Source organism: Mustela nigripes, chromosome 5 (assembly GCF_022355385.1).
Source record: "Mustela nigripes isolate SB6536 chromosome 5, MUSNIG.SB6536, whole genome shotgun sequence".
Classification (NCBI taxonomy): Eukaryota; Metazoa; Chordata; class Mammalia; order Carnivora; family Mustelidae; genus Mustela; species Mustela nigripes.
Genome location: NC_081561.1, coordinates 99,534,478 through 99,557,777, shown reverse-complemented (window position 1 = coordinate 99,557,777; position 23,300 = coordinate 99,534,478). Strand labels below are relative to the sequence as shown.

Sequence of the window (23,300 nt, the reverse complement as noted above, 5' to 3'; positions counted from 1 at the left end):
TAGCTAAAGATAAGTTAAAGCGACCTCAAAGACTTTTTTTCTTTTCTTTTTTTTTAAGATTTTATTTATTTATTTGATAGCAAGAAAGAGATCACAAGTAGGCAGAGAGGCAGGCAGAGAGCGAGAGAGAAGCAGGCTCCCTGCTGGGCAGAGAGCCTGATGTGGGACTTGGTCCCAGGACTTTGAGATTATGACCTGAGCTGAAGGCAGAGGCTTAACCCACTGAGCCACCCAGGTACCCCCTCAAAGACTTTGTTGTTCACTATCCTTGTTGTGTGGAGGCAGAAATAAAAATCTCAGAATCATGTAGCTTTCCCAAGACTAATCCACTCTTGAAAGGCAAAGGTGGCCCTGGAACAGAGACTTGTGGTTCTAATTTGCTAATCTCTACCCCCCCCCCCAATAATTCTTACTGACTATCATCTCTTAGATAGTAAATGGAGATATTTGAATGTTTTTTTCTCCACATGCTTGATTCTACATAAGTGAATTCAAGGTACATATAGGATAATTAAAAGGGAATTTTATAGCCGTCACATTTAAACATAGATACCCAATTCCAAATATATGGAGGTTCCCAAATAGATGGCTAACAATTATTAAATAATTTGTAGAATAGTAACATTTCATTTCTGGCAGTGCTAATTCTTGCTAGCTATGATAATAAACATCAGGTAATGTAATATAATTGATAATATAATTTTCAAATATCCAGCTTTGTGGATACAGTCAGTAGGGTCAATCTGTGCAATTCATAGATATATTTGGTAGTTTGCAGGCAGCTTCTGAAAGAAAGATTGGTATTTATGTTATAGGATTCATGACTGAAGAAGGCAGTTGAAACAGATAAACACAAGGCACTAAGTGAATTTACAGCAACACATATTATCAGGTGCTTAGAATTAGGTTCTTATTGCATTAGAACAAAGAAAATTAGTTGAAAGAGTTAAAAACATTTTAGAAATACTCTGTTTTAAAAATACAGAATATAACATAACTCAAATGAGATAAAATCTTTATAATATTTTTAAAAGAAGGTAGCTATAAAGTTTTCCTACCAAAAGGAAAACATATACATTTTTCTGGAAGATCTTCTTTGTGGGGCACCTGGTCGGCTCAGTTGGTTAAACTCAGGTCATGATCCCAGGGTCAAAAAATCAAATAAATAAAATATTTTAAAAAATAAATAAAAAGAAAAAAGAAAAAAATGTTTATTTATTTATTTGAGACTGCAAGCGAGAGCAAGAGAGAGAGAGCATGAGTTGGGGGGGGGGTGGGCAGAAAGAGAGAGAGAGAGGGAGAAGTAGGCCCCCCGTTGGGCAGGGAGCCAGCCTTGGGGCTCGAGTTCCAAAATGATGAGCAGAGCCAAAGGCAGCTACTTAACTGACTGAGCCACCCAGGTGCCCCTAAATACATTTTAAATTAAGAACAAAAGAATATAGTTAGCTTTTCTCCAAGTGTGAGGAAAAATGAGAAGAAAATCTTCACTTTAGTGTGTTAAATAATAGTTCTCAATTTTTAAAAATGGAATTAGTCAATAGAAAAGATAGTTTCCTTGAGGTTTTTAATGTAACTCAGAACTTTATAGACTCTTTATAGAAAAAAAGTCACCTTTTCGTTGACAGTTAATTATTAAAGTACCAGCATTTTTTCTATTGATTTTGAAAGGAACATGAATATAAGTATAATGGGTTATTAGTCAATCACTGGTATTAAGAATTAGCTGTTAATTGTGAAGTAGATGGTAAACATATTATTCAAATAATTCTCACAATAGAATTTTCATTTTGGGTTCCCAAATGAGGTAACTTTATGTGAAATTCTCAGTACCAACTTAATTGTTTTTTCTCAGGAAATAATGTCTTCATAAATGTCTATATATCTTATATTGAATAATACACTTTAGGGAATGTTCCAGTGAATATTGCTAACTGTGTTATAATACCAAATTCAGTTCAGTGTTCAGTGATTCTTTTTTTAATTCATAATCATCAAAAAACACAAAATCTAAGGTAAAAGTAAATTGGAAAGTTAGAAAGGAAATTGGAGGAGAGGTATTTATCACTGTTGAAATATGAGCTAATTATAACCAAATATAGAGTGAGAAAATGAAGTAGTTATGGTATGAATTAGAAAATAGATACTTCTGTGAAAAGACAAAACCAGAACTCTTATCAGAAAAGCTGAATTTCTATGCATAAAATGGTAAAGGGGAAGGAATTTTTACATGTTGGGTAAGTAAACAAGATTGAAAACTCTAATTTTTTTTTAGTGGTAGAGAAATATATTTAAGTATTCAACAACCTGAAGTTACCACTTGTGAGTAAAGCATCAAATAAATGTTATTTCCTTATAGTTGTGAGTATGTACAAAGATAGAAAAAAAGAGGGGGATTTCCAAAATATTTCAGTGATCTATTCCAGATGTGAGTTCACCTAGAGCCTAAAGATGTCGATTAGAATCAATTATTCAGAAGCTGATTATCCCATTAATCTATTTCCATGTGCTTTTTCCTTAACATTTGTCTTTTCTTTTCCATTGTTAGCAAGAAGGAGAGACAAATGACTTTGGAGGCAAAATTAGTTGATTATGTGTAAAAAGCTAACTGGTTCAATGGAATATTACTAGACCAAGAAAGGAATGTCATAGTGATATGTACTACAACATCAATAATTCTGGAAAACTTTATGCTAAGTGCTAAGTTAAAATACAAGTTGCAAACTGCCCATATTGTGTGATTCTCTTTATATATTTTTAAAATATTTTATTTATTTATGAGAGAGAATGAGTTGGGGGAGGGAGAGGTAAAGGGAAAGGGAGAAGCAGGCTCCCCACTGAGCAGGGAGCTGGACATGGGGCCTGATCCCACCTGAGCAGAAGGCAAATGCTTAACCAGCTGAGCCATGCAGGCATCCCTGATTCCCTATTATATTAAATGTTAAGAATAAACAAATTTATACTAACAAAAAGGAGATTAATGATTAGTGCTTACATGGGGCCAGGGGTGGTACTAATAGCTAGGGGATTTCTTTCAGGAATAATAAAAATATTCTTATATTGACTGTGGTAATGGTTATATAACATTGTGAATATGCTAACATTGTGAATATGCTAACATAATTGAATTGTATGCTTTAAATGGTCAGGTTTTTGATATGTATATTATATTTTAATAAAGATTTTTTAAAAGAAAAATTACATCTCATTTCAAATCTTAGAAGAGTTCCATTTAGAAAAAGGCAATGCATTGACCATTACATCTAAAAAGATGAAGACAACTGGTTACATTGATAAAACAATTTTATTGGCTGGTAAGGATGAAAGATATAGTGTGATTTTTATGGAGGCTCAATCACACAGGCATGATCAGTTATTAAATCCACTCCTAGTCCTTCTCTCATCTTTGAAGAATGGGATGTGGAACTGAAAATTGCAAGCTTCCAGTCATGGCTTGGTCTTTCTGGTGACCAGCCCCTATCCAGGATCTACCTCTTTAGAACAAAGACACTGCTATGATTACCCAAGAAGTTCCAAAGGATTAAGGATCTCTGTATCAGGAATTGGAGTAAAAGACTGAATTGTAGAAGAAAATATTCTACTAGCACCCCTATATACAAGGAAACGGTTTGCTGTAGCCAAATTCATCATCATATTAGGTAACAAACTTGACAAAGTAGTCAATGAGAGCAATGCCAGCCTCAGCATTTAAAGTGGAAGAGTGAGTGTTATTGTTAAGGTTCAGGAGACAACTTGGTATTCAGTGTAGCCTGAAATGCCCTTGAAGCAGCCCTCTGGTGCCTGCTTCATCACCTTCTAGATGTCATTGTATTTGGCAAGTTTCTCCAGGTAGCAGGTTAGATCCACAACTGACCTGTAGTGTTTGGACAATAAACAATAATTTTAAAAGAATAATATAAATGGTCTGTGTTTCTAATAAATTAAAATTGGGCGTGAGGACACAGACGTCCATGCCAGTGAGCTTCCCATTCAGCTGAGGGATGACCTTACATACAGCCTTGGTGGTGCCAATAGAAGCAGGGATGATGTTCTGGACAGCCTCTCAGCCATCACACCATAGCTTCCTAGAAGAATTGTCCATGGTCTTCTGAGTGACATTGATGGCATGAACTATGTTCATGAATCCCTCTGTGATATCAGAGTTGTCATGGATGACCTTGGCCCAAGGGGCCAAGCAGTTGGTGGTGCAGGAGGCATTGCTGATGATCTTGAGGGAGTTGTCATACATCTCATGGCTCACACCCATCATAGACATGGGTGCATCAACAGAAAGGGCTGAGATGTTGACCCTCTTGGCCCCACCCTTCAAGTGAGCACCAGGCTTCTCCATGCTGGAGATCTTAGTGGACTCCACAAAATACTCAGCACCAGTATCACCCCATTTGATGTTGGCAGGATCTCCCTCCTGGAAGTAGGAGATGGGCTTTCCATTGATGACAGGTTTTCCGTTCTCACCCTTCCCTGTGCTGTCGACTTTGCCATGGGTTGGGTCATTGATGGTGACAGTATCCAGTTTGCCAGAGTTCAAATAGCCCTGGTGACCAGACACTCAATATGGCCAAATTCATTGACTCCAGCCCTCACCTCCACATCTCAGGGACACGCACCAGAAGATGCAGCTGTCTGTCAAAAGGACAGGAGCAGAGAATCATATTTTAAAATATTTTTATATTGATGACAAGAGTTTGAGTTTTCCTATCAGTAAGAGATAATTTGAAAGTAATGGAAGAATATAGTGAATATCCACTTTAGTAATTATGAAATAAAAATTCAAAGGATTGATAGTAAAAGAGATAACATTTAAATTTTGTCTTTTACTCTAAGTAAACTATTTGATGATTTCATGGTGTATTAATCATTTATTATGCCAGCATATTGGAAGATCAATGGTCTGGGTAAAAAGGTAGAAAAGGGAGATTTCAACTTCTCCATTTCAGTCATTTTTAACCAGTGATGTCCAGAGTGATCTACACAGTCATTTTCAAGTGATTGAAATGAGTTTGTACAAGAAACAGTAATTTTAAAAGAATAAAAATCTTACACATGGTATGCATTTCTAATAAATTAAAATTTCCATTCAGTTTGACAAGCAATCTGAGATTTTAACACTCCCTTTAATACTTTTTCCCATCTGGGAGGTTACTATTTTTAACCAAGTTTTTACTGTAATGTATTTTTTTGTTCTGTATTTAGTGGGTCAGGCTTCTGCACAAAAAGCTATCCAGGCAATCAACCATAGGCATGATGAGCATTTCAAAGAAGAGAAGAGATTGTGTGCCCTTGTGAATTATATGTTCAAATTCATTGCCCATTTTTCAGAAGTATTAACGTCCTCTTATTGGTTTGTAAAATATCTGAACAGACCATCATCCCCTTGATAATATGTAATAACTAGGTACATAGGTCTGAGCCTGATGGTGTAAGCTCAGATTCCAACTCCATCATCTATTTGTTGAAAAACATGGATCAATAAGTCAGCTAACACTTCCTCACTTTTCTCATCTATAAAATGAGGACAGTAATACTACCCATATCTTATTATTGCTAGCAAAGTTAAAGGCTTAATACATGTAAAACATTTAGAAACTTTGTTCCTAAATTTCCTCTTGCATTAAAGAAGGATAATCATTCCATTTTGTAACACTATCACGAGACTAAACACTTTTATATATGCAAAGTGATCTGAATGGTGCTAGGCATGTGGTCACTGCTATGTAACTACAAGTGCTATTAATATTTTTACTTTATTATTATTCCAATAATGTCCAGTGTACAATAATTCCTTGCTATTAACTCTATAGTGCAAATAATTGGGTTTATGGTGTGTTTTGTAAAGTTTTGAATTTTTATGCAATGGAAACATTTTATAGGCCAATGGATGTTAGTCATGCCATCGCATTCTTTACATGGTTGTCTTAATCTGCTTGAGGTGCCATAACAAAATTCCATAGACTTAGTGGCTTAAGCAACAGACATTTAGTTCTTATACTTTTGGAGTCTGGAAAGTCCAAGATCAAGGTGCTGGGAGATTCATTTGCTGGCAAGGGACATCTTCCTGACCTTAGATGGCTTTTTTTTTTTTTTTTTTTTTTTTGTATTTTCATCACATGGAAGAGAGAGAGCAGGAGAGCTCTGGGCTCTTTTTGGCCAGAGGGTCAAAGCTCTTTTGGCCAGAACTCTTTTTGTCTTCTTAAAAGAATACTAGTCCCATCATTGGGGGCCCCACTCTCAGGACCTCATCTAGACCTAATTACCATCCAAAGGTCCATCCCTCTGAAAATACTACATTGGAGATATATGAATATGAATTTGAGGGATTTAGGAATGTGAATATTCAATACATAACAATAATTGTCTCATTTCAATCTGTGTAACTTACAGGTTTGATGCTTTTATTATCCCACTTTTCAAATCAGGAAACTACTCTTTTCCAACACATATTTGAAAAGTTGTTTTAACTTTTTATATTGGACTTGAGATTCATCATTGTTGTTTTATAGGTACATTTATAAAGCTCCAGTTATACATATATTTACATATATATGTATTTTATTTTTATAGTTTGATGGAGAAATGATTAAAATAATAAAACAAAGTATGTCATATTTATCATGTTTTATTGTTAAAAAATGTGTAAAATAATAAACAGAAAAACTTAATATAGTTAAGGTTCCTCTTACCATTTTGTCAGAATAAGCACACTTTATTTAGCTGAAACTCTCTAATTTGAGTGCATATGAAATTCCTATGTCAACCTTTGACCATAATTTATTTGATTAATCTTTTTCAGTTACTTTGTTATTGAAATTCAATTTATATAAAGTATTGTTAGTCTATTAGCATCCCAACATTTTATTGACATGTTTCATTATAGGGGAATAGTCTCATATATCATGACATTGGTTTTTTAAAGATATATATCAGCAGTATGTTTTGCTTTATCTCTGATTCTATTGCCAAAAAAGAGGGAGGGGTGTTTGGATCTAACTGGCCATGATTGTGGAACTAAGCACATATAAACTCTCCATGGTACCCTCTGGAATTCTAACTCTGTTATTTAAAAGGTTCTGAGGACTGAGCTGTGTCTGCAGAATGAAGACTTGTTCTGTTTTGTTTTGGTTTCACTCTCCAGGTACCTGTGACCAGAAAGTGAAGTTTCTTTCTTTCTTTTTTTTTTTTTCTTCACATTGCTAATTTTTATAATTTTTATAATTTATTCTACTCTATCTTGCCAAAACTTCGCTATTCTTTTGATATTCATGATATTTGACTATTAAATCGGCCCCCTTTTTCTGAATTTTCCTTCATTCAGTAAGGTCTTTAGTTTTTGACTCAAAATCCTTTTCTCCATTCCATTCTTACTGTCAGTGAGTCCCTCCAATGATATTTTATCCCAGTTCTCTTCTGCTACTTGTTGAAATGACCTCTCAGCCACTGCTTTTCCTAAAAACTCTGAAAGTGTGACTTCAGACCTCTCACTTTCCGTCTCAACACCCCTGTGTCATCCAGTTCCACTGATAGGATTCCTCGATATTGAAGCTGCTAGTCCACTAACCCCATAATTTTCTTACTAACCATCATTCCTCCTCATACCTCGTTCTACTCTTTGCTCAGTTTATATCTCATGGTCTATTTGGCCTTTGCAAAAGCACTGCCATCTTTGAGCTCTGATGTTCTCCACCAGCAGTAGTTTAAGTCCTATGGAATCCAGTCATCCAGCTTTTTCTTTTTTTTTTTTTAAATATTTTATTTATTTATTTGACAGACAGAGATCACAAGTAGGCAGAGAGGCGGGCAGAGAGAGAGAGGGAAGGAAGCAGGCTCCCCGCCGAACAGAGAGCCCAACGTGGGGCTCGATCCCAGAACCCTGGGACCATGACCCGAGCTGAAGGCAGAGGCTTTAACCCACTGAGCCACCCAGGCGCTCCCATCCAGCTTTTTCTTGTCTGTACCCTAAACAGCTGAATTTTGCACAGAAAAATAACATAATTCAGGGTAGCTAGTTTAGACACTTGGGTAACACTGGCAGGAAATTTTACAATGCATTCCTAGCAAGCTTTGAAGCCTCTCTCTTCCAGATCTGTGCTTCTTAAAGTTTCCAGAAACTGGTACTCTTTTATAAGCTATTTATTAGTGGTCCATGAAGAGTGAATTTGCAAACTTTTAGAGCAATTTCAAGGGATAAGTTTAATGCTCCTGAATCTAATGTTAGACAAGTCTTGTTTCAGTTTTATCTGATTTTTTAAAAATTTAATATTCCAGTATTTCATTTTTATTTTATAAAAGTATTTGTTCATGGTGGATTGCAAATAAAAATAAATGGTCTATTACCTTGGATTATTTGAGAAACACTATCTTGGGTGATTATTTCATACCGTCTCCTCTCTTCTGGAACCTCTCTTTACCTTCCTTATCTTGCAGAATATAGAACTGTCTTCTACTTCAGTGTAAAGGAACATAGAAGCTATTGGAAGGGAGCTCTGTCTCCCTCTTATTACCACGTTGGGGATCTTACCAGCACCTGCCCTGCCGCTGCCTTCCCCTGCTCCGGTGGAAGAGGCCCCTTCCTTCTCTGCACCCTCACCTTTCACCAGTGCTTTCTTACCTTGTCAGAGATTTGCTCTGCAGTTTTCCCTTTCTTCACCAGCACCATCTCTTTCTCTGGATAATTCCCACCAATCCTGCAAACATGCTGCAGTATCTCTTCTCTGAAATAGAAAAGAAAAAAAGGCAAATATGTGAATCTAGGTTCAATATTCCCACAAGGTCCTCCTCCATTTCTCTGCTGTCCTTCACATCAAAAGTTCTCAAAAAGAATGTGGGGAAGCTGAGGACTCGCGTCTAGAGGAACTCCCGAGCTCCAGCAAAATTGAGGTGGGGGTACCCCAGATTGTAGTTTCTTATTGTAATTGGTTTCCCTGTCCTGGGGTAATATGTGAGTTTTGCACCATGCACAGGAGAAATTTGTAATTGTTTATTTGATGGTGCAGACAGATAAGCCTCATCATCCACACTTTTTATTAAGCATATCACTGAGCTATTCATAGACCTCTCAAGGCAGTAGACTAGAGCAACCACAGCAGGGCCTTTGCTGGCTGCTGTCTGGTGGCCCCCACTAAGTATGAGTCACAGCAAGGGCTAACTGCTAAGGGGGAGTTCCTCAATTTTTAGGCAGAGTAAATTTGGCAAGCCTATTTCTCTGAACACTGCTTGTCTTTATTGATTATTTCATATTCATCCCTCTACCTCCAGTTGGGACAAGCCTTCCGGGATTAATAACTCAGCGATATTTCTTGATGAATAAAGAAGATGTTCATTAAGTATCTACTATATTCTAAAATTAAATGTTTGCAAATATGCGTAATCAGCAATAGTGAATAATGTGGTGTTTGGTGAGAGGACAACCTGGAAACGCTGATAAAAATTCTCATTTTTCAAGAGAAATAAATCTCTTTCTGGTTAGGTGAAGGAGAAAAATATTATAGTGTTGTATAGATAAATACTCTCTTATAATAGTGATCATTATTAGATATTGTTCAGTGATTCATTATATTAATATTTTAAGATAATAATTTCTAGTTGTCCAGAATGAAAGGATATATTGACCTTAACAGAAAAATAATTTTGAGGTAAATTAAGCATCAATGAAAATTATTATATGAATATTGGTTTTTTGCTGGCTTTTTACTTACATTGGATCATTGTTTTATTGCTCTCCTAAATAGCTATGAGAGCCCATTTTAACTTAGCATTACCTTTCCATCAAAGGATATCAATTCCTTATTAAGCTCAATAGCTTTTTTTTTTTTTAAGATTTTATTTATTTATTTGACAGACGGAGATCACAGGTAGGCAGAGAGGCAGACAGAGAGAGAGAGGGAAGCAGGCTCCCTGCCGAGCAGAGAGCTCGATGCGGGCTCAATCCCAGGACCCTGGGATCATGACCTAACCCTAAGCAGAGGCTTTAACCCACTGAGCCACAGAGGCGCCCCTCAATATTTTTTTAATAGAAAAAATTATAATTATATATATATATATAATATATATATAATATAATATATTATATTATATCACTGACCACAGTGATCTTTATTATCCCTTCCAAACCTCACTTTCCTCAACATTGAGCCTTCTTATCCCCAGTGATAGGTTTCATTCTCAAACTGACCTGTCTTGTACAGAAAATATATTCGTAAGAAACACCATTTAACAGACGTTATCATTTCTCTGGGAATTAATTTTATAAATCCTTACTAAATATCCTTGAAGGCAAAAGCATTTTACATGTCTATTTTAAATCTTCAAAACAGTTAGTATAGTGCTAAGTTTATATCATCTGTGTGACTAATCAAGTCACACAAAAAAGTGAAACTGAGTGTGACTAGGTCAGTATGTTACTGTGGCTCTTTTTGAGGAATAAGGACAGATCTCTAAAGTAGGAACATAAAACTCATCAATACAATTATGACATTTCAGGCTTCTGTGCAGAAGAATGGTCCTGCTAACCATGAAATGAAATAGTCTTTAATATCTAATTAAATGCCTTCTTTGATGAGAAAAAAAGTATGGTCTCAAATTTTATGATTTTTCACTTTCTAGTAAGTCTAGTGTAACAAACAGATCAATGCAATATCATGCCTTTATTCCCTCTCTGCAGTGAGTAGAACTTGAAATTTCATAGTTTCTTATTGTACAAAGGATATTTTCAGCCACAACTTAGTTTTTACATTTAGGCCATTGACAGTAACTTTGTAGCACTTGTACAGATGATCACACCTCTTGTAAAGGGGGACATTTCTCTTTGGTTTCTACTGAGTTCCAAATTTCACAGTAAATCTCACTAAGACTTACTATTTCTCACAGATATTTTATGAAATAGCTCCTATGTTTATCATCATCACTTCCCAACAAATTTTGCCAGTGGTTACTTCAAAGGAATAGCCCCTCTTCAAGGACAGTTAGCTTGGCACCAACTCAGCCACCAATGTTTTGATTTAAAAGACTTAACCAATCCCTGTAAACACTCTTCTCTTCACTGAGATATACATTGTTAGGGAATATAATTAGAATCCTGGCAGAGTTAGGGATTGGTCAGTTGTATCAAAACTCATTTCAAATTCCTTAGGTGGAAGAATTTACTGGTATTAATTTAATTTAATTTAATTTAATTATCTTCTCTGCTCCTTGCTATTATGTTGCCTTCACTCTCTCTGCTATCACAAGAATATGGCTGAAGCACACTTTGGTACCAAGGTGAAAAATTCTAATGAAGTCCTCTTACTGACATTCCATAGATTAAATACTCACTTGTTGCTGACCAAAGGATGACTGGGACGGTGGTAGTAGGTTAATGACAGCACCCCTCACAAACACATTAGACTTGGAATAGGGGTGCATGAGCTTTATTTGACATGAAAAGTAATAGAGGGTCACTGTTAGATCTTAACAAAAACTTGCAACCAGCAATAAATGTCATTTATATATTGACATAAAGGATAAAATGGTAGTTTTGCTTTGGTTTTGTACTCTAAAAGTGTATCACTTAATTATTGAGTAGCACAGTTTTATAATTAGGTAATTCAAGGAACCAGGAATGAAAGATCACCTCAAATCTATACAGTGTGATGGCTACATTTCTTAACTATTCTGTCTTCACGTTGTAAAGTCACTGATGAGTAAAATACCCGAAGTTTTCAAGGTATACAAATGGAATGGGCTATTGTATGAGGCAGGCTGTGTGGATATTAACTTGAGTGAATCTGTTGAAGAATAACTCTCTCTATCTCTCTTGCCACCATGAGAAAATGTCCAAACATATTTCTACTAACTTTGTAGGGTCTATATATGAGGGTCTGATTTAAAATAAAACCTCTTTAAAGTACACCCTTTGGAAGTGCTGTGGGAATATGGCAGAAACAACCGTTTGGAGCCAACTCCAAAAGAAAAAGAGAGAAAGGCAACATCCTGGACAGATTCAAAGGTTCTCCGTATGGAGGTAAAAAGGGAAAGGTGAGCTCTTTCAAAAGCAACTGAGAAAGGCTTGGACACCTCAAGACCCATAGATGTCTTTGAGAGCCACTGACACTGCTGTTGAGTGAGAGGCCCACATGGTTACCAGCCATGAGAGAAATGCTCTTTCATAATCAGCTAAAAGGATTGTCGAGTGGGAAGAATACTTGGCTCCTAATTGGAAGAAAAACACCAAATGTAGTAAGATGTTATGGAAGAGGAAGAAAAAAAAGAACAGTGATCTCAAATATGTAAGCCTCAACTTGATCATTATACAGAATCTAGTATTGGTTTAATGATTAAAATATCTTATTAAATAAAATTCTGAAATGGAAAGATGACTTTAAAACTGTATACTTTTCTGGGGCACCTGGGTGGCTCAGTGGGTTAAAGCCTCTGCCTTCGGCTCAGGTCATGATCTCAGGGTCCTGGGATCAAGCCCCACATGGTGCTCTCTGCTCAGCAGGGAGCCTGCTTCCCTTCCTCTCTGCCTGCCTCTCTGCCTACATGTGATCTCTGTCTCTCTCTCTGTCAAATAAATAAATAAAATCTTAAAAAAAAAAAACGTATACTTTTCTAATTGTTGAGATGGTTACTAATGCTGCAGTGTTCAGTATTTAGATGTATGAGGCATGTATTTTGAACCACCAAACTTCTGTGCAGTCAAATGACATTATTAATTTTTCTGTACCTTTATTTAACTCAGCTCTTTTCTCAGAGAAGGGAAACCCAACTCTACCAGTGCAACCATTCCTTTGGTTGTCAGCATCCAGCCCTGCTGAAACCTGCTGCCAAGGTCTGCTGGACCCCATTCTCCAGTCATTAGACCCCTGCTGTTTATTCTGTATTATTCTTTTCATAATTGAAAGGCATCTTTAGCCTACCTTACATCAATGTGGAGTAGGATAAGCTACCTTAGATGCTCTCCTACACCTTTATAGACCTTTGGTAGTTTGGAGATGAGTGTTATTTCAAACTGTGTGTCTGATTAGAAGTATTTTACCACAATTTCAGCTCCACTGATGCTACCCATTTTAGTACTGAGTGTTCAATAATGTTATATTACCTCTGAGTTCCATACAGGAAGTTGGGCACAAACACTCTCTGCTCTCTGAACCCTAAATCTATCAGTTTCTCTTGGCCATTCCTATCGAAGTTTCAATATTAAGAATTAACATGGGATGGGCACCTGAGGGGTCCAGTAGGTTAAACATCTGCCTTCAGCTCAAGTCATAGTCCCAGATCCTGGGATCAGACTCTTTGCTCAGTGGGGAGTCTGTTTCTCCCTCTCTCTCTGTTCCTACCCCCTCCCCTACTCATGCCCTCTCTCTCATGCTCTCTCTCTCAAATAAAATCCTAAAAATATAAAAATAAAATAATTAACAGAGTCAAGTGTTTTGCTTTTCTAGGAAACAACCACCACTGACTCATTTTGTGGACCTCTTATTTCAAAATTCTTCTAGGGAATAGAACTGTCCCCTGGAAAAATGGTCATTCACTAGCACCCTTTTTGTCTAACGAGGGCCATGTGACTAATTCTTGCAGAAAAGAAAATGGAAGACATTATTTTTTTTTTTTCCCAGGCCCTTAAGGCAGTTAAGGAGCAAGTGTACAATCTTAACACTTTCTTCTCCCTCCTACTGGTCAGACATCAACACCTATGGTGATATTAAAAGACAAGACTATGCCTTGTCTTATTATGGTTGTTTGTCCAGCCCAGTATCCATGAGTGACTACAGGGAGCATAGTTCCACCTCGTGTCACCTTCGGCTACCAATCAGAAACGCCCTCATTGTTCTTTTGTACATTCAAGAAATAAACTTCTGTGGTCTTAAGCCATATAAACTTGAAGTTCGTTTGTTATACCAGCTAGTATTACTGAAACTAGTACATTTATTTTTAGAGAGTTCTACCTAAGTTCTACTGTTTTTGGTATTTTTCTCTTCATATTTAAAATCAAGTTTCAGAAATGTAACAAACAAAATTACTTTTCTGTCTTACGTATCTGGCTTGTACAGACTAAACACAGTTTGTCATTCAAAACTGTTTGCTGTAACTCTAAAAAGCATATTTTAGAACATTAATCCAATGTATTTTTTCTGTAACTCTGTCAATCTTCCTAAGAAACAGATGTATGGAAAGGCACTATTGCTTCCTAAATGGTAAAGGAGAAAAATAGTAGGGGAGAAGATATATGGGGGTAGAGTTTGAGAAAGAAGCTTCAGTTAGCCTTCTTGTCCTCAGGTATCATAAAATAACATTGAGTTAGGCCAATACATTTTCTGTTGGGGACTCATGAGCGAGTAGTCGTTCAATCCCTAACATAGCTGCAGAAGAGTGGCCTTGGGCCTGGAACATTTCCTTGCAGAAAGATAAAAAGCCCTTATAGCACAAGCTGTAAATTTGTCTTTGGTTGGAATTTATCTTTCCCTGTTCAGGTCTGTTGTATAGTTTTCTGTTCAGCTTAAGTGTGTGTTGATACGGTTGTCCTTTCGGTTTTGTAGGGGAGGGAAAAGGCCCTTCACCTGCAGGACAAGAAAGATGCATGCAGACCTTCTCCCCATATCAGCTGTGGGATGAGATCTACTGACCGTGGGGTCCTGATGCTTACTATTAAAGTTGATCTTGCTCTGCCTCTCTTCTGTATGAGAAAAGTGGTGTTCCACCCATTGCCTGTGTGAGTCATGTCTTCTTGGTGACCCTAACACTAGCAAACCATGCAGTGGATTGACATCCTGGGACTGTTGTTCCTGGTGGTAAGCACCAGATGTCATTCCCTCAACGTTTTCAAGGGAAAACACTAAAGCACACTCTTTTCTCCCTGTGATACAACTAATTCTCTAGACCTACCTCTCCCCCCCAAATGTTTAGCAAGCACCTGTGTCACTATGATTAATAATAAGTCTCAGGGCAGATAATGGGATTTCCAGATGCTAGTATTCACTGGGTTGTTTCTGAGATGATCAACTCTATAAAGTATGCTCTAGGAATGTGTGAAGAATACGAATAATTTTTTTGAAATGTGTTCTAGTTAGAAAAAAAAAAATTGTAAGACATGTAAAAACACTTATTTATAGTTCAGAATTGTTTCAGTCAATGAAAAGCATTGCCAAGCCGAAATTAATTTGTTCAATGTTTTTACTTTAATTTTCACCTTGTGTTTGGAACTGAAGATAGGATAGAGTTACAAATGTTGTCATAATCTTTTACAAATCTTTTACAAATATCATTAAATAACTACTTTTTATAAACCTTAATTCCAGCATATGCTAGTTGACAAAGTCAGGGAGGTCAAGAGATTCTGCTGTGGGTTGAGGAGGAGGGAATAATAAAATCAAAGCAGTGTTTTAGAAATAATGATATATCTTCTTTTAATTTAGCCTGTATCCCTGGACTATCTTATGTATCAGTAACTTAGCTCTTGATTATAGTTCCTGGATATTGCACTGGGATGGGTGCCATTTCAGTGGATATGGCCACATTTCTAGAAAAAGCATAGTAGCACAACATTGTTAGCACTTCAGAAATCTGACTTCATTAAAGAGTTCTCTATTCTCTCTATAGATGTCAATGTGCTCATTTGCAAAATCAAGTAAATACAATTTCCTAGTATCTGTTGTCTCACAGTTTAATTAAGGCTGTAAATTCTATAAAAAGTCAATTCTATGTGCAAACAGACATAAAGATCTTTCAGATGCTTTGATTTATGACCCTATGCAACTCAACTAGATCCTGATTCACTACAAAAACAAGGATCATAGAGTTTGTGGCCCCTTAACAATTTGCCTATTCAGTGAGTTCATTTATTCATTGAAAAACTAATAATGTTGAGTCCCCATAATGTGCCAAACACTATTCCCGAAGCTGGACAAACAACCATAATAAGACAAGTCAGATGAAGTACTTGTCCCCGTGGAACTCACATTCTAGTAGAGGCACAGAGACAGACAATAAACAATAACAATAGCACTAATTAAGATCATTTCAGATCATTGTAAGAGCTATGAAGAAAACAAAGGTTATACAAAAAAAGAATGACTGTGCTTCTGGGTGGGGTGGGTGATGGGAGAGAGCTGTCTGAGTAGATTACATCTGAAATCAGAGTTTAATAACAAAGGAACAGCTGTGAGTAAATCTTCAGAGCATTTTTGGTAGAAGGAAGAACAAGAATTAAGAAACTAAAACAGGATTGAGGTTGGGCATGTCTAAGGAAATAAAAGACAATAAAGATAGAAATAAAAGACAATAAAGATAACTATCAGGTGAGTAAGAAGTATGGTGGCAAGGAGGGACATCCAGGGAAGAGTCAGGATTTAAATGATAAAAGGCCTTGTGAGACAAATTAAAGGATTTGGATCTTTTACTATATACAAAAGGAAACCGTTGGAGGTTTAAGCTTGATATGGTTTATGTTTTATGAAATCATTTAGGTTATTCTGTGGATAATGGATTATAGGGAGGGAAACAGGAGGAAGTTTCAAGATGATCAGAGTAGTTCAATAAAGAGATTCTGATGGCAAAACTAGGATATTAGCACTGAAAATGAAAAAAAGTAGACGGATTCAAGAGAGATTTTAGATGTAGAACTATAGAATTCTGTAGATTGGATGAATGATATGAGGAAAACCTAAAAATCAAGGACTTTTCTTTGGAGAAAGAGTGAGCATGTGAATGGAGGGGAGCAGGGGGGAGGGATAAGCAGACTGTGTACTGAGTGTGTAGTCCTATGTGGGGCTTGATCCCATGACCTGGAGATCATGACCTGAGCTGAAATCAAGAGTTAGATGCTTAACCAACTGAGCCACTTAGGCACGTCAGGGAGAACCTTTTAGTTCTTGGTTTAAACCACCAATGAGTGGTTTTCCATTTACTAAGATACAGCTGACTGGACAGGAATGAAACTAGGAGATCAATAATTCTAATGTGACCATGTTTTCCATGACTATTGAATATCTGTGTGGAGAGGTCAAGTATGCAACTGGTTTTAGTAGTCTGGAGCTCAACAAGGGGGTCACGATACACATGTAGAATAGCAGGAATAAATATGAAATGTAAGGCTATGGGACCAGATGAGAGGAAAGTTAGAGGTGAATGGAGATACACTCTAACATTTGAAGCTCAAACAAAGGAGACACAGTGAGCAAAGTGACTACAGTAAGCAGTGAGTAGGACAAAGAAGCAAAAGTGGGAGTGTTTCAATAAAGAGGGCATGAGAAACTGGTCAACTATGTTGCAAGCTGTTATGAGATGGGCTAAGAAAAGTGTAGAACTAGATGCCTTGGGACTGGTGTTACCTTTTTAAATAATATGCCAAAAAGCGGGGCGCCTGGGTGGCTCAGTGGGTTGAGGCCTCTGCCTTTGGCTCGGGTCATGATCTCGGGGTCCTGGGATCGAGCCCCACGTCCGGCTCTCTGCTCAGCGGGGAGCTTGCTTCCCTCTCTCTCTCTGCCTGCCTCTCTGCCTACTTGTGATCTCTCTCTGTCAAATAATAAAATCTTAAAAAAAAAAAAATGCCAAAAAGCAAGATCACGAAAGAAAGAACTGATAAGCTGGATTTAATTAAAATAAACTTTTGCTCTTTGAGAAATGGTCAAGAGGATAAAATGGCAAGCTGCAGCCTGGGAGAAAATATTTGCAAAAGCCATCTGATAAAGAACTATTATTCAAAATATACCACATCTTCAAACATGTATATATAATGGAATATTACTTAGCCATCACTCATCTGTGAGGAGGCTTCAAAACAGATGAACAGAGGGGAAGGGAAGGAAAAAACAAGGTTAAAAACAGAGACGGAGGCAAACCATAAGAGACCCTTAACAACAGGGTAAAAAACAGGGTTGCTGGAGAGGAGGTGAGCAGAAGGATGGGGTAAAGGGGGAGGCATTAAGGAGGGCACTTACTGGGATGAGCATGGGGTGTTATATGCAAGGGGTGGATCACTAAATTCTACCTCTGAAACTAATACTCCCTATATAGTAATCAACTAGAATTTTTTATAAGATTTATTTATTTGAAAGAGATAGAGTATGTATGAATGGGAGGTAGTGGTGCAGAGAGGAAGCAGCCTCCCTGGAACTCCATCTCAGGACCCTGAGATTATACCTGAGCTGAAATAAAGAGTCAGAGTCAACTGACTGAGTCACCCAGGTGCCCCACGAACTAGAATTTAAATAAATCTTGAAAAGAAAAAAAAAAGATCATCATACAAAATGCATAAAAAGCTTTTAAAACCCAGCAATAAGAAAACAATCTGATTTTTTAAAAAATGGTCCAAAGACCTTAACAGACATCTCACCAAAGAAGAGATAAAGATGGCAAATAAGCACATGAAAAGATGTTCAATGTCATTTCTCATGAAGGAAATGGAAGTTAAACAACAATGAGATGCCACTCAAACATATTAGAATGGCCAGACCTGGAATGAGGACAACAGGGGAAATGCTGGTGCTAAAAAGAAAAGAATTATCCAGCCATGAATGCACACTGAGAATCTTAAATGCATATTATTTAGTGAAAGGAGCCAATTTGAAAAGTCTACATATTGTATGATTTCAACATACAGTTTTTGATATTCTGGAAAAGGCAAAACTATGGAGACAATAAAGAGATTAGTGATGCCAGGGGTTGGGAGGAGAGGGATGACTAGAGATACCTCAGAAGATTTTTAGCCCAGTGAAAAATGCATTTCGTGTTACTCTAAGGGTAAATGCGTCATTATACATTTGTCCAGACCCATAGAATATACAACATCAAGAGTGAATCATAATGTAAACTATGGCCTTTCAGTGATTATGATGTGTCAGTGTAGGTTCACCAATCATAAATATACTTCTGGTGGGAACATGTTGACAACAGAGGAGGTTATACACTTGAGGGAATAGGATGTATACGGGAAATGTCTGCATGTTCCCCTCAATTTTGCTATGAACCTAACATTGTCTAAAAAAAGTAAAGCCTAAGGATGCCTGGGTGGCTAAGTTGGTTAAGCATCTGTCTTTTTTGCTCAGGTCATGATCCCAGGGTCATGGGATCAAGTCCCACTTTGGGTTCCTTGCTCAGTAGGGAGCCTGCTTCTCCCTCTGCCTGCCTCTCCCCCTGCTTGTGCTCTGTCTCTTCTCTTTCTATCTGATAAACAAGTAAATTCACTTGCATCTGTGGAATGGTGGGGATAAAAGGTTGATTAAAGGGATGGGTGCATGACAGGTGAGAAAGAGGAGCTGGTGAATATGAACACCTGAATGGGGTATAAAGAATGCAGCAGGAACACAAAAGCGCATAGTGTTCAATGAGGTTCATTTCCATTTATAAATCATGAATGGGGTAAATTTATAAAACTAGAATTAAAACTAGGAATCAGAATGGGGGGAGAATGATAACATGGAAGAAAAAGGAGAAATTAGCTTACATTTGAAATGTTTTTGTTAAATAAGATAATTTTTAGTTTGTTAAGCCTTTTTTATTTAAAGCCCAATTTGGTCTATAGTACTTTAAAAATCTTAATATTTCTGAAATTTTCAAAAGCTCTGTTTCTTAAATCTTTATTTTAGTTACTTTAGCTGGAAGTTATAATAAGATGTAACCTTACTCACTGAAAATCCAGTTTTAGAGTATTTTCATAAAGATCTGTACAAAACCCTTTTTATGTATTTTCACCATATTTTGTCCATCCCTAATCTACCATTTAATAGCAGGGTAACAAAAGTAATAGAGTATGAGAGAAATATGAAGGCAAGAAAAAAATAAACATTTTTAGCTGTGATTTATGACTACACATGGAACTAATGGAGTTGAAAGATAACAAATCTGTTAAGTGAAGGATATAGCAGAGAAAAGGCACACTCATGTTTATTGAGAGTTTGTGATGGGTGTAAATGAACCTGAGATATGTTGTGGCCTGGGATGACACCTCATGTTTTTGTGGGAGGTGAGAGATCATTGAAATGATTAGAAATTTATGATGGAGTCAGGACTGGCCAGAATAGAACAGAAAACACCAAATCTGACTTTCTTAACACTTGCTTATCCAGGATGATAGAATTTAACCTACTGTGTTACTGGAAAGCCACTTAATAGATTAATCAGTCTCAGATTCATATTTGGACAAAGTTTATAATTTATCTACTTGCTTTGACTGAATTATTCTTGCTAGAGTAACAACGTTTCCAATTTATATTCAGAAAATGTTATATTTAGGGAATTTAAGTTGTGGCTTTCCCTCCCAGTTAGTTATTGAATAATCAATGACTCATTGACTCCTGTAAATAACTTTGGACATACTGGTAATTGAAGATCAAAGTCCTCTTTATGATGCAAATACCCTGAAGGAACACACCTGGGAGTTTTCAATCTGAAACCTAGCACAATATAAATGGATGGATGGATGGATGGATGGACGGATGGACAGATGGATGGAAGAAGATAAGTTCCATAAATGTGTACTATACAACTCAAGACCTCATCCAGGAGGCTTACTGAAAACACTGGTCCCACGTTTTAGTGCCATTCTATTCATTTGCTTTTGAGGTCTCAGTGAAGTCATTTAGTGTCCCTGTTTTTGTTTTATCTATAAATTTGGGATGATGCTATCTATGGGATAAAACAGAAAAGGCTTTGAGAAGAGCAGAATGCTAAATATTTATGTTTATCTGCCTTGTATAATGTGGCCTTCCATTCTTCTGCTTCTGTATCACTTAAGTGAGAGGACTAGGCTAGTTTTTGTTCTTCCCTCTCCCTCAACTCTTAGAACAGTTTCTCCTTCTAATGACAACCATTGGTCTTTTCCTAGCTTCTGAATTGGAGACAAGATTATTTGACCTTGTTTCTCTCCTCTGTGCTGTTTCTTAGCAGTGACTGCCGAAGCACACATCCACTTTGTTCTGTTTATTTATACTCTCTAGAACAAAATGACATTTCCTCAACTCTGCACTGGTTTTTCAGCTGTGGCAGGTAAGCAAAATCTACCAGATTTTCTCTCCCTTGAGAGATAGCTTCTGAAGTCTGGTTTTATTTATAGATATTACTATTGAAGAGTCATTAATATTTAAAGGAAAGGCCATATGTGGCAATTAAGTGAAATTTATAATTTTAAGAGAATTTTAAAAGCTAATTAATATATCAGTAGTTTCCAAAGAGTTTAGAACTCAGTCCCAGGGAGATTATTATGAAGACTTAGTAAAAATGGAAAAAACTCCTCTAAACATTTTATATGCTATATAAGAAAAAATATTTTACCAATAAATGAAAAAGAGAGGTGTTACAGTTTAATGTCACTACTACTGTTAGAAGATTTTTTATTTTTTTTACTTTTCTCAGTAATGAAAACACATTTTTTGGTTTGAAAAACATGTATTGATTTGTTTATCTTTCTTTTGACTTACTAAAAGATGCAGAAAATGCCTTATTCTTGTGTGTTTGAAATGAGTTTTAAAACACAAAGTTGACATCTCTTAAGATGAGTGAATTCGTGGGCTTTTCTGTGAATAGTACATTCCGAGAATCATCAGTCCTGTCTCCTTGAGTGATATAATAGAAGTTAAGTGTTCTGACAGGATGATCATTTGATGTTTTTGTGTGAATTTTGAAGCTTTCTTTTCACTGAAATTTACTGATAATATTGTGTGTTGTGTTTTGAACTTTATGAAACTTTTTCCTCTTTAATAGTCCTTTTTTCCCCTTCCTTTCCTCTCTCTCTCTCTCTCTCTTTCTCTCTCTCTTTCCTTTCCAACATAAAAACAACTTTGGACTTTAAGAGAACTGTCTTGTACAATATGAGTATTGGAAGCAGTGATACAACATGACTCAAGAGAGAGATAGATGTCTCCTGTATGACATGTATTTTGAGAAGGATCACCTTCAACCTCACCTTGGAAAAATGTCCTTTATGTTGGAAATGAAGTACATTGCACTTTGAGTAGACAGACAACATACAAGAGAACAGAAGAGTTGGACTCTGTAGTAAATCTTGGTTATCTGTAACAGGCTGCCAAGTTGTGCCTCCTGGTACTGATTCTTTAAGAATCTCCAAGCATTTTTCTCTAAACAGGCAAACAGACTCTGGCATTGTGTTTTTGAGAATATAGATAGATTACAAATAGGCAGACAGGAGCATTCCTCCCTTCATTCTTCTTCCTCAGGATATTTTCTGCTTGAGCTGAGTATGACTTCTTTGTTTCTGTTTCCCTCTAACAAATGTGCAGAGATGTTGTGGAAAGAGTTTAGGGCGTGTGTCAGGGAGACCTGTATTTAAATTCCTGGATTTAAATTTATATTCAGTATAAACTCTTTGATCTTTCATTCTGTCCTATATAAAATGGAAAGAATGATAGCACTTTCCTCATAGGGCTGCTGCTTGGAGGAAATAAGGTATCAAACAGGAAGGACTTAGCATTTCGGAGGCCCATCCTTACCTGGTTCTGGATGGAAAAAGATAAATATTTTAAAGCATAAATTCAGCCTTGTGACTGAGCCATCAGAGTTATGCTTCTTTTCCCCCTGTCTAAAATCTCCTCATCAGCTTCTCCCCATCATCCCCCCATAGAAAAGCTGAAGCTTACCCATTATTGAGGCCTCGGCTTAAATGTCTCTTATGTTTTGTTTGACTAAGGTTAGGTTTCCTATTATGTTCCTATAATGATCTATACTTCTTTTTATGCTCATTACAGTGATAATTAATTGGCAATTATTCCCCTCTACTCTATCAGCTCCTTGGGGACAGGAAACAATCTTTCTAGGTGACCAGTGTATGAGCCATGCCTAACATATTATGAGTTTGCTATAGGTATTTATTGAGCTTGACAGTGTCAAAACAGTGTCAAGGCCTCTGTTTTTCCATTGGTCCATGCAAGGATTATAGATGGTATCCTGGTAGTATAAGGGAATGTATTCCACTAACATCTCTACCCCCTACATCATTTCTTTTTTTTTTTTTTAAGGTTTTAAAAGTTAGAGAAAGACAGTGAGAGCATGAGTGAGGAGAAGGTCAGAGGGAGAAGCATGGAGCTGGGAGCCTGATGTGGGACTTGATCCCAGGACTCTGGGTTCATGACCTGAGCTGAAGGCAGTCGTCTGACCAACTGAGCCACCCAGGCGTCCCCCCTTACATAATTTCTTCCACCAACTGGAGAGATTCCTCTTTTTATCACCTGGGATAAGTAGATGGGTCTCAAACCCAATAATGCTTCTATTCTCACTATGGAGAGGGCTTCCTAAAGCCTGCTCACCAGCAATTTATCCAAGTCTGCCTATCCTGGCATCTTTCATCTTACCATTTC

General features: G+C 36.9%; 1 pseudogene; it reads right to left on the bottom strand.

Annotated features, from left to right (window-relative positions):
- Positions 1–3,813: 3,813 nt before the first annotated feature.
- Positions 3,814–23,300, bottom strand: part of LOC132018684 (glyceraldehyde-3-phosphate dehydrogenase-like) — a 50,449-nt pseudogene continuing 30,962 nt past the window's right edge.